This window comes from Odontesthes bonariensis, chromosome 12 (assembly GCF_027942865.1).
Source record: "Odontesthes bonariensis isolate fOdoBon6 chromosome 12, fOdoBon6.hap1, whole genome shotgun sequence".
NCBI lineage: Eukaryota > Metazoa > Chordata > Actinopteri > Atheriniformes > Atherinopsidae > Odontesthes > Odontesthes bonariensis.
In genome coordinates, this window is record NC_134517.1 from 6502777 (window position 1) to 6512925 (window position 10149).

A 10149-nucleotide genomic window follows, 5' to 3' on the forward strand; every position below is an offset into this window, starting at 1 on the left:
CCCAAAGATATAATGTTTAGATTCTTTCATGTCGTCGACTGGCACGTGGCGCTTGCAAAATTTCCTGAGTTTTCGCATACCTTTTGCAAAGAATAAGAAGAATAATAATAACTAGAAAGCTGCAAGCAGCTGTGAGCGGGACCGAGTGTGCGTACGTTGGGATGTGCGCACGTTGGGCATGCGCTGGACGCCGTAGTCGCGCAGCTCTGCCCACACGCACGATTCCCATTGCGTACATACAAGCACACAATAACCCCAATGCATAGGGGTTTTTGAAAATTTCTAGGGGGCGCCACTGAGCCATTTTGCTCCGCCCACACACAATACCCTTTACATACGTACGAGGTCATCACGGTGGACGTGAGTACCAAGTTTCATGACTTTGCGATGATGATAAGGCTTTCATATTGCAAATGCCATTACAAGATTTTCACCTCTGGCCACGCCCACACCGTTCAGAGTTTGGAAAAGTTTCTCCATGAAGTTTTGCCCTCATGTCTTAAGAGTAACCTGGCCAAGTTTGAAGATTTTAGCATGAAATATGTAGGAGGAGTTTGATCAAATAAGAGGTGTGGAAAAAAATGAAGTTTCCGACTACCATTAGGTGGCGCTGTAGGTGGATATCACTTTTTTATATGTGCACGTTCAGGCTGGGTCCAGCATTCACCGTATGAAGTTTGGGACAGATTGGATAATGTATGTGGGAGTTATAAGCGACTTAATTTTTTATGGCGCGTCATAAATTTGAGGCGTCGCCACGGCCACGCCCTTTAAGTTTTGAAAAAGTTGGCCAATGATTTTTTCGGCCCATGTCTTAAGAGTAGCCTGGCCAATTTTGAATCGTTTAGCATTAAATATTTAGGAGGAGTTCGATCAAATGCGAGGTGTGGAAAATAAAAAAGACATTTCCAACCACCAGCAGGTGGCGCTATAGGTGGATGTCACTATTTTACATGTGCGCGTTCAGGCTGGGTCCAGCAATCACCGGTTGAACTTTGGGAAAGATTGGATTATGTATGTGGAAGTTATAAGCGACTTATTTTTTTGTGGCGAGTGATGGCGAGTCATCAAACTTTGAGGCGTCGCCACGGCCACGCCCTTTAAGTTTTGAAAAAGTTGGCCAATGAATTTTTCCCCCCATGTCTTAAGACTAACCTGGCCAAGTTTCAAGTCTGTAGCATTAAATCTGTAGGACAAGTTCGATCTTAAGCAAGGCGTGGAATCGGTCAAAAATGGCACGAAAACGCACTTTCCATCCAAAATGGCCACCTTCCTGTGTACGTGGGACCATGGCGGCATGAGACTTTTTTTTGCGTCTGGGCATGATGAATGAGTGTACCAAATTTCGTCGTCCCACGCGAAACTAATCCTATTGAGGGGACCATTTTTAAGCATCATAGGGGGCGCTACAGAGTCAATGAGCGACTCCCAAAAATATAATGTTTAGATTCTTTCATGTCGTCGACTAGCACGTGGCGCTCGCAAAATTTCCTGAGTTTTCGCATACCTTTTGCAAAGAATAAGAAAGAAAGAAAGAAAGAAAGAAAGAAAGAATAATAATAACTAGAAAGCTGCAAGCAGCTGGGAGCGGGACCGAGGTGTGCGTACGTTGGGATGTGCGCACGTTGGGGCATGCGCTGGACGCTGGAGCCGCAGCTCTGCCCACACACACGATACCCTCTGCGTACGTACGAGCACATAATAACTCCAATGCGGAGGGGTTTTTGAAAATTTCTAGGGGGCGCCACTGAGCCATTTTGCTCAGCCCACACACGATACCCTTCACATACGAACGAGGTCATCAGGGTGGACGTGTGTGCCAAGTTTCATTAAGTTGCGATGATGATAAGGCTTTCAAATCACAAACGCCATCACACGATTGTCACCGCCTGGCCACGCCCACACCGTTCAGAGTTTGGAAAAGCTTCTCAAGAGTTTTCTTCCCCCCTAGCTTAAGAGTAACCTGGCCAAGTTTGAAGATTTTAGCATTAAATATGTAGGAGGAGTTTGATCAAATGCGAGGTGTGAAAAAAAAAGATGTTTCCAACCACCAGCAGGTGGCGCTATGGGTGGATGTCACTATGATAATATGTACGCGTTCAGGCTGGGTCCAGCATTCACCGTATGAAGTTTGGGACAGATTGGATAATGTATGTGGGAGTTATAAGCAACTTAATTTGTTGTGGCGAGTGATGGCGAGTCATCAAACTTTGAGGCGTCGCCACGCCCACGCCCTTTGAGGTTTGAAAAAGTTTCTCCATGAATTTTTCCCCCCATGTCTTAAGAGTAACCTGGCCAAGTTTGAAGTCTGTAGCATTAAATCTGTAGGACAAGTTCGATCTTATACAAGGTGTAGAATCGGTCAAAAATGGCACGAAAACGCACTTTCCATCCAAAATGGCCGACTTCCTGTGGACGTGGGACCATGGCGGCATGAGACTTTTTTGTGCGTCTGGGCATGATGAATGAGTGTACCGAATTTCGTCGTCCCACGCAAAACTAACCCCAATGTGTGGACCATTTTTAAGTACCCTAGGGGGCGCCACTGAGCCACTTTGCTCCTTCCACACACGATACCCTTCACATACGTACGAGGTGTTCAGGATGGACGTGTGTGCCAAGTTTCATGACGTTGTGATGATGATAAGGCTTTCAAATCACAAACACCATCACACGATTTTCACCGCCTGACCACGCCCGAATTGTTCAGAGTTTGGAAAAGTTTCTCCATGAATTTTTGCCCCCATGTCTTAAGAGTAACCTGGCTAAGTTTGAAGCTTGTAGCATTAAATCTGTAGGAGGAGTTTTATAAAATGTGAGGTGTGGCAAAAAATGACATTTCCGACCACCAGCAGGTGGCGCTATAGGAGGATGTCACTATGATAATATGTACGCGTTCAGGCTTGGTCCAGCATTCACCGTATGAAGTTTGGGACAGATTGGATAATGAGTGTGGAAGTTATAAGCGACTTAATTCTTCATGGCGAGTCATAACTTTGAGGCGTCGCCACGGCCACGCCCTTTGAGGTTTGAAAAAGTTTCTCCATGACTCTTTCCCCCCATGTCTTAAGAGTAATCTGGCCAAGTTTGAAGCTTGTAGCATTAAATCTGTAGGACGAGTTCGATCAAATGCGAGATGTGGAAAAAAAGAGATGTTTCCAACCCCCAGCAGGTGGCGCTATAGGTGGATGTCGTTATGATAATATGTACGCGTTCAGGCTGGGTCCAGCATTCACCGTATGAAGTTTGGGACAGATTGGATAATGTATGTGGGAGTTATAAGCGACTTCATTTTTTGTGGCGAGTGATGGCGAGTCATCGAAATTTGAGGAGTTGCCACGCCCACGCCCTTTAAGTTTTGAAAAAGTTTCTCCATGAATTCCTCCCCCCATGTCTTAAGAGTAACCTGGCCAAGTTTGAAGTCTGTAGCATTAAATCTGTAGGACAAGTTCGATCTTAAGCAAGGCGTGGAATCGGCCAAAAATGGCACGAAAACGCACTTTCCATCCAAAATGGCCGCCTTCCTGTGTACGTGGGACCATGGCGGCAAGAGACTTTTTTGTGCGTCTGGGCATGGTGAATGAGTGTACCGAATTTCATTGTCCTACGCGAAACTAACCCCATTGCGGGCACCATTTTTAAGCATCGTAGGGGGCGCTACAGAGCCAATGAGCAACTCCCAAAGATATAATGTTTAGATTCTTTCATGTCGTCGACTAGCACGTGGCGCTCGCAAAATTTCGTGAGTTTTCGCATACCTTTTGCAAAGAATAAGAAAGAAAGAAAGAAAGAAAGAAAGAAAGAATAATAATAATAATAATAATAAACCTTACAGATACAATAGGGTCCTTGCAGTTTCACTGCTCGGTCCCTAATAACTAGAAAGCTGCAAGCAGCTGTGAGCGGGACCGAGGTGTGCGTACGTTGGGATGTGCGTACGTTGGGACATGCGCTGGATGCTGGAGCTGCAGCTCTACCTAAACGCACGATGACCTCTGCGTACGTACAAGCACATAATAACCCCAATGCGGAGGGGTTTTTGAAAATTTCTAGGGGGCGCCACTGAGCCATTTTGCTCCACCTACACACGATACCCTTTACATATGTACGAGTTCTTCAGGGTGGACGTGTGTGCCAAGTTTCTTGATCTTGCGATGATGATAAGGGTTTCAAATCACAAACGCCATCACACGATTTTCACCGCCTGGCCACGCCCACACCGTTCAGAGTTTGGAAAAGTTTCTCCATGAAGTTTTGCCCCCATGTCTTAAGAGTAACCTGGCTAAGTTTGAAGCTTGTAGCATTAAATTTGTAGGAGTAGTTTGATAAAATGTGAGGTTTGGAAAGAAAAGACGTTTCCAACCACCAGCAGGTGGCGCTATAGGTGGATGTCACTATTTTATATGTGCGCGTTCAGGCTGGGTCCAGCAATCACCGTATGAAGTTTGGGACGGATTGGATAATGTATGTGGAAGTTATAAGCGACTTAATTTTTCATGGCAAGTCATAAATTTGAGGCGTCGCCACGGCCACACCCTTTGAGGTTTGAAAAAGTTTCTCCATGAATTTTTCCCCCCATGTCTTAAGAGTAACCTGGCCAAGTTTGAAGTCTGTAGCATGAAATCTGTAGGACGAGTTCGATCAAATGCGAGATGTAGAATAAAAGAGATGTTTCCAACCCCCAGCAGGTGGCGCTATAGGTGGATGTCGTTATAATAATATGTACGCGTTCAGGCTGGTTCCAGCATTCACCGTATGAAGTTTGGGAGAGATTGGATAATGTATGTGGGAGTTATAAGCGACTTCATTTTTCGTGGCGAGTGATGGCGAGTCATCAAACTTTGAGGCGTCGCCACGGCCACGCCCTTTAAGTTTTGAAAAAGTTGGCCAATGAATTTTTCCCTCCATGTCTTAAGAGTAACCTGGCCAAGTTTCAAGTCTGTAGCATTAAATCTGTAGGACAAGTTCGATCTTAAGCAAGGCGTGGAATCGGTCAAAAATGGCACGAAAACGCACTTTCCATCCAAAATGGCCGCCTTCCTGTCTACGTGGGACCATGGCGACATGAGACTTTTTTTTGCATCTGGGCATGATGAATGAGGGTACCGAATTTCGTCGTCCCACGCGAAACTAATCCTATTAAGGGGACCATTTTTAAGCATCATAGGGGGCGCTACAGAGTCAATGAGCGACTCCCAAAAATATAAAGTTTAGATTCTTTCATGTCGTCGACTGGCAGGTGGCGCTCGCAAAATTTCCTGAGTTTTCGCATACCTTTTGCAAAGAATAAGAAAGAATAATAATAAACCTTACAGATACAATAGGGTCCTTGCAGTTTCACTGCTCGGTCCCTAACTAGAAAGCTGCAAGCAGCTGTGAGCGGGACCGAGGTGTGCGTACGTTGGGATGTGCGTACGTTGGGGCATGCGCTGAACGCTGGGGCTGTAGCTCTGCTCACACGCACGATACCCTCTGCGTACGTACGAGCACATAAAAACCCCAATGCGGAGTGGTTTTATGAAAATTTCTAGGGGGCGCCACTGAGCCATTTTGCTCCGCCCACACACAATACCCTTTACATACGTACGAGGTCGTCAGGTGGACGTGTGTGCCAAGTTTCATGACTTTACGATGATGATAAAGCTTTCATATTACAAACGCCATCACACGATTTTCACCTCTGGCCACGCCCACACCGTTCAGAGTTTGGAAAAGTTTCTCCATGAAGTTTTGCCCTCATGTCTTAAGAGTAACCTGGCCAAGTTTGAAGATTTTAGCATGAAATATGTAGGAGGAGTTTGATGAAATAAGAGGCCTGGAAAAAAATGAAGTTTCCAACCACCATTAGGTGGCGCTGTAGGTTGATATCACTTTTTTGTATGTGCACATTCAGGCTGGGTCCAGCATTCACCGTATGAAGTTTGGGACAGATTGGATAATGTATGTGGGAGTTATAAGCGACTTAATTTTTTATGGCGCGTCATAAATTTGAGGTGTCGCCACGGCCACGCCCTTTAAGTTTTGAAAAAGTTGGCCAATGATTTTTTCGGCCCATGTCTTAAGAGCAACCTGGCCAAGTTTGAAGGTTTTTGTATTAAATATGTAGGAGGAGTTCGATCAAATGCGAGGTGTGGAAAAAAAAAGACATTTCCAACCACAAGCAGGTGGCGCTATAGGTGGATGTCACTATATTATATGTGAGCTTTCAGTCTGGGTCCAGCATTCACCGTATGAAGTTTGGGACAGATTGGATAATATATGTGGGAGTTATAAGCGACTTCATTTTTCGTGGCGAGTGATGGCGAGTCATCAAACTTTGAGGCGTCGCCACGGCCACGCCCTTTAAGTTTTGAAAAAGTTGGCCAATGAATTTTTCCCTCCATGTCTTAAGAGTAACCTGGCCAAGTTTGAAGTCTGTAGCATTAAATCTGTAGGACAAGTTCGATCTTAAGCAAGGCGTGGAATCGGTCAAAAATGGCACGAAAACGCACTTTCCATCCAAAATGGCCGCCTTCCTGTCTACGTGGGACCATGGCGACATGAGACTTTTTTTTGCATCTGGGCATGATGAATGAGGGTACCGAATTTCGTCGTCCCACGCGAAACTAATCCTATTAAGGGGACCATTTTTAAGCATCATAGGGGGCGCTACAGAGTCAATGAGCGACTCCCAAAAATATAAAGTTTAGATTCTTTCATGTCGTCGACTGGCAGGTGGCGCTCGCAAAATTTCCTGAGTTTTCGCATACCTTTTGCAAAGAATAAGAAAGAATAATAATAAACCTTACAGATACAATAGGGTCCTTGCAGTTTCACTGCTCGGTCCCTAACTAGAAAGCTGCAAGCAGCTGTGAGCGGGACCGAGGTGTGCGTACGTTGGGATGTGCGTACGTTGGGGCATGCGCTGAACGCTGGGGCTGTAGCTCTGCTCACACGCACGATACCCTCTGCGTACGTACGAGCACATAAAAACCCCAATGCGGAGTGGTTTTATGAAAATTTCTAGGGGGCGCCACTGAGCCATTTTGCTCCGCCCACACACAATACCCTTTACATACGTACGAGGTCGTCAGGTGGACGTGTGTGCCAAGTTTCATGACTTTACGATGATGATAAGGCTTTCATATTACAAACGCCATCACACGATTTTCACCTCTGGCCACGCCCACACCGTTCAGAGTTTGGAAAAGTTTCTCCATGAAGTTTTGCCCTCATGTCTTAAGAGTAACCTGGCCAAGTTTGAAGATTTTAGCATGAAATATGTAGGAGGAGTTTGATGAAATAAGAGGCCTGGAAAAAAATGAAGTTTCCAACCACCATTAGGTGGCGCTGTAGGTGGATATCACTTTTTTGTATGTGCACATTCAGGCTGGGTCCAGCATTCTCCGTATGAAGTTTGGGACAGATTGGATAATGTATGTGGGAGTTATAAGCGACTTAATTTTTTATGGCGCGTCATAAATTTGAGGTGTCGCCACGGCCACGCCCTTTAAGTTTTGAAAAAGTTGGCCAATTATTTTTTCGGCCCATGTCTTAAGAGCAACCTGGCCAAGTTTGAAGGTTTTTGTATTAAATATGTAGGAGGAGTTCGATCAAATGCGAGGTGTGGAAAAAAAAAGACATTTCCAACCACAAGCAGGTGGCGCTATAGGTGGATGTCACTATATTATATGTGAGCTTTCAGTCTGGGTCCAGCATTCACCGTATGAAGTTTGGGACAGATTGGATAATATATGTGGGAGTTATAAGCGACTTCATTTTTCGTGGCGAGTGATGGCGAGTCATCAAACTTTGAGGCGTCGCCACGGCCACGCCCTTTAAGTTTTGAAAAAGTTGGCCAATGAATTTTTCCCTCCATGTCTTAAGAGTAACCTGGCCAAGTTTGAAGTCTGTAGCATTAAATCTGTAGGACAAGTTCGATCTTATACAAGGTGTGGAATCGGTCAAAAATGGCACGAAAACGCACTTTCCATCCAAAATGGCCGACTTCCTGTGGACGTGGGACCATGGCGGCCTGAGACTTTTTTGTGCGTCTTGGCATGATGAATAAGTGTACCGAATTTCGTCGTCCCACGCGAAACTAATCCTATTGCGGGGACAATTTTTAAGCATCGTTGGGGGCGCTACAGAGCCAATGAGCGACTCCCAAAAATATAAAGTTTAGATTCTTTCATGTCGTCGACCGGCACGTGGCGCTCGCAAAATTTCCTGAGTTTTCGCATACCTTTTGCAAAGAATAAGAAAGAAAGAAAGAATAATAATAATAACTAGAAAGCTGCAAGCAGCTGTGAGCGGGACCGAGGTGTGCGTACGTTGGGATGTGCGCACGTTGGGGCATGCGCTGGACGCTGGAGCCGCAGCTCTGCCCACACACACGATACCCTCTGCGTACGTACGAGCACATAATAACTCCAATGCGGAGGGTTTTTTGAAAATTTCTAGGGGGCGCCACTGAGCCATTTTGCTCCACCCACACACGATACCCTTTACATACGTACGAGGTCATCAGGGTGGACGTGTGTGCCAAGTTTCATTAAGTTGCGATGATGATAAGGCTTTCAAACCACAAACGCCATCACACGATTGTCACCGCCTGGCCACGCCCACACCGTTCAGAGTTTGGAAAAGCTTCTCAAGAGTTTTCTTCCCCCCTAGCTTAAGAGTAACCTGGCCAAGTTTGAAGATTTTAGCATGAAATATGTAGTAGGAGTTTGATCAAATAAGAGGTGTGGAAAAAAATGAAGCTTCCAACCACCATTAGGTGGCGCTGTAGGTGGATATCACTTTTTTATATGTGCACGTTCAGGCTGGGTCCAGCATTCACCGTATGAAGTTTGGGACAGATTGGATAATGTATGTGGGAGTTATAAGCGACTTAATTTTTTATGGCGCGTCATAAATTTGAGGCGTCGCCACGGCCACGCCCTTTGAGGTTTGAAAAAGTTGGCCAATGATTTTTTCCCCCCATGTCTTAAGAGTAACCTGGCCAAGTTTGAAGCTTGTAGCATGAAATCTGTAGGAGCAGTTTGATCAAATAAGAGGTGTGGGAAAAAAAAGAAATTTCCAACCACCAGCAGGTGGCGCTGTAGGTGGATATCACTTTTTTGTATGTACACATTCAGGCTGGGTCCAGCAGTCACCGTATGAAGTTTGGGACAGATTGGATAATGTTTGTGGGAGTTATAAGCGACTTGATTTTTTATGGCGAGTCATAAATTTGAGGTGTCGCCACGGCCACGCCCTTTAAGTTTTGAAAAAGTTGGCCAATGATTTTTTCGGCCCATGTCTTAAGAGCAACCTGGCCAAGTTTGAAGGTTTTTGCATTAAATATGTAGGAGGAGTTCGATCACATGCGAGGTGTGGAAAAAAAAAGACATTTCCATCCACCAGCAGGTGGCGCTATAGGTGGATGTCACTATTTTATATGTGAGCTTTCAGTCTGGGTCCAGCATTCACCGTATGAAGTTTGGGACAGATTGGATAATGTATGTGGGAGTTATAAGCGACTTCATTTTTCGTGGCGAGTGATGGCGAGTCATCAAACTTTGAGGCGTCGCCACGGCCACGCCCTTTAAGTTTTGAAAAAGTTGGCCGATGAATTTTTCCCTCCATGTCTTAAGAGTAACCTGGCCAAGTTTGAAGTCTGTAGCATTAAATCTGTAGGACAAGTTCGATCTTATACAAGGTGTGGAATCGGTCAAAAATGGCACGAAAACGCACTTTCCATCCAAAATGGCCGACTTCCTGTGGACGTGGGACCATGGCGGCCTGAGACTTTTTTGTGCGTCTTGGCATGATGAATGAGTGTACCAAATTTCGTCGTCCCACGCGAAACTAATCCTATTGCGGGGACAATTTTTAAGCATCGTAGGGGGCGCTACAGAGCCAATGAGCGACTCCCAAAAATATAAAGTTTAGATTCTTTCATGTCGTCGACTGGCAGGTGGTGCTCGCAAAATTTCCTGAGTTTTCGCATACCTTTTGCAAAGAATAAGAAAGAATAATAATAACTAGAAAGCTGCAAGCAGCTGTGAGCGGGACCGAGTGTGCGTACGTTGGGATGTGCGTACGTTGGGGCATGCGCTGGACGCTGGGGCTGTAGCTCTGCTCACACGCACGATACCCTCTGCGTACGTACGAGCACATAAA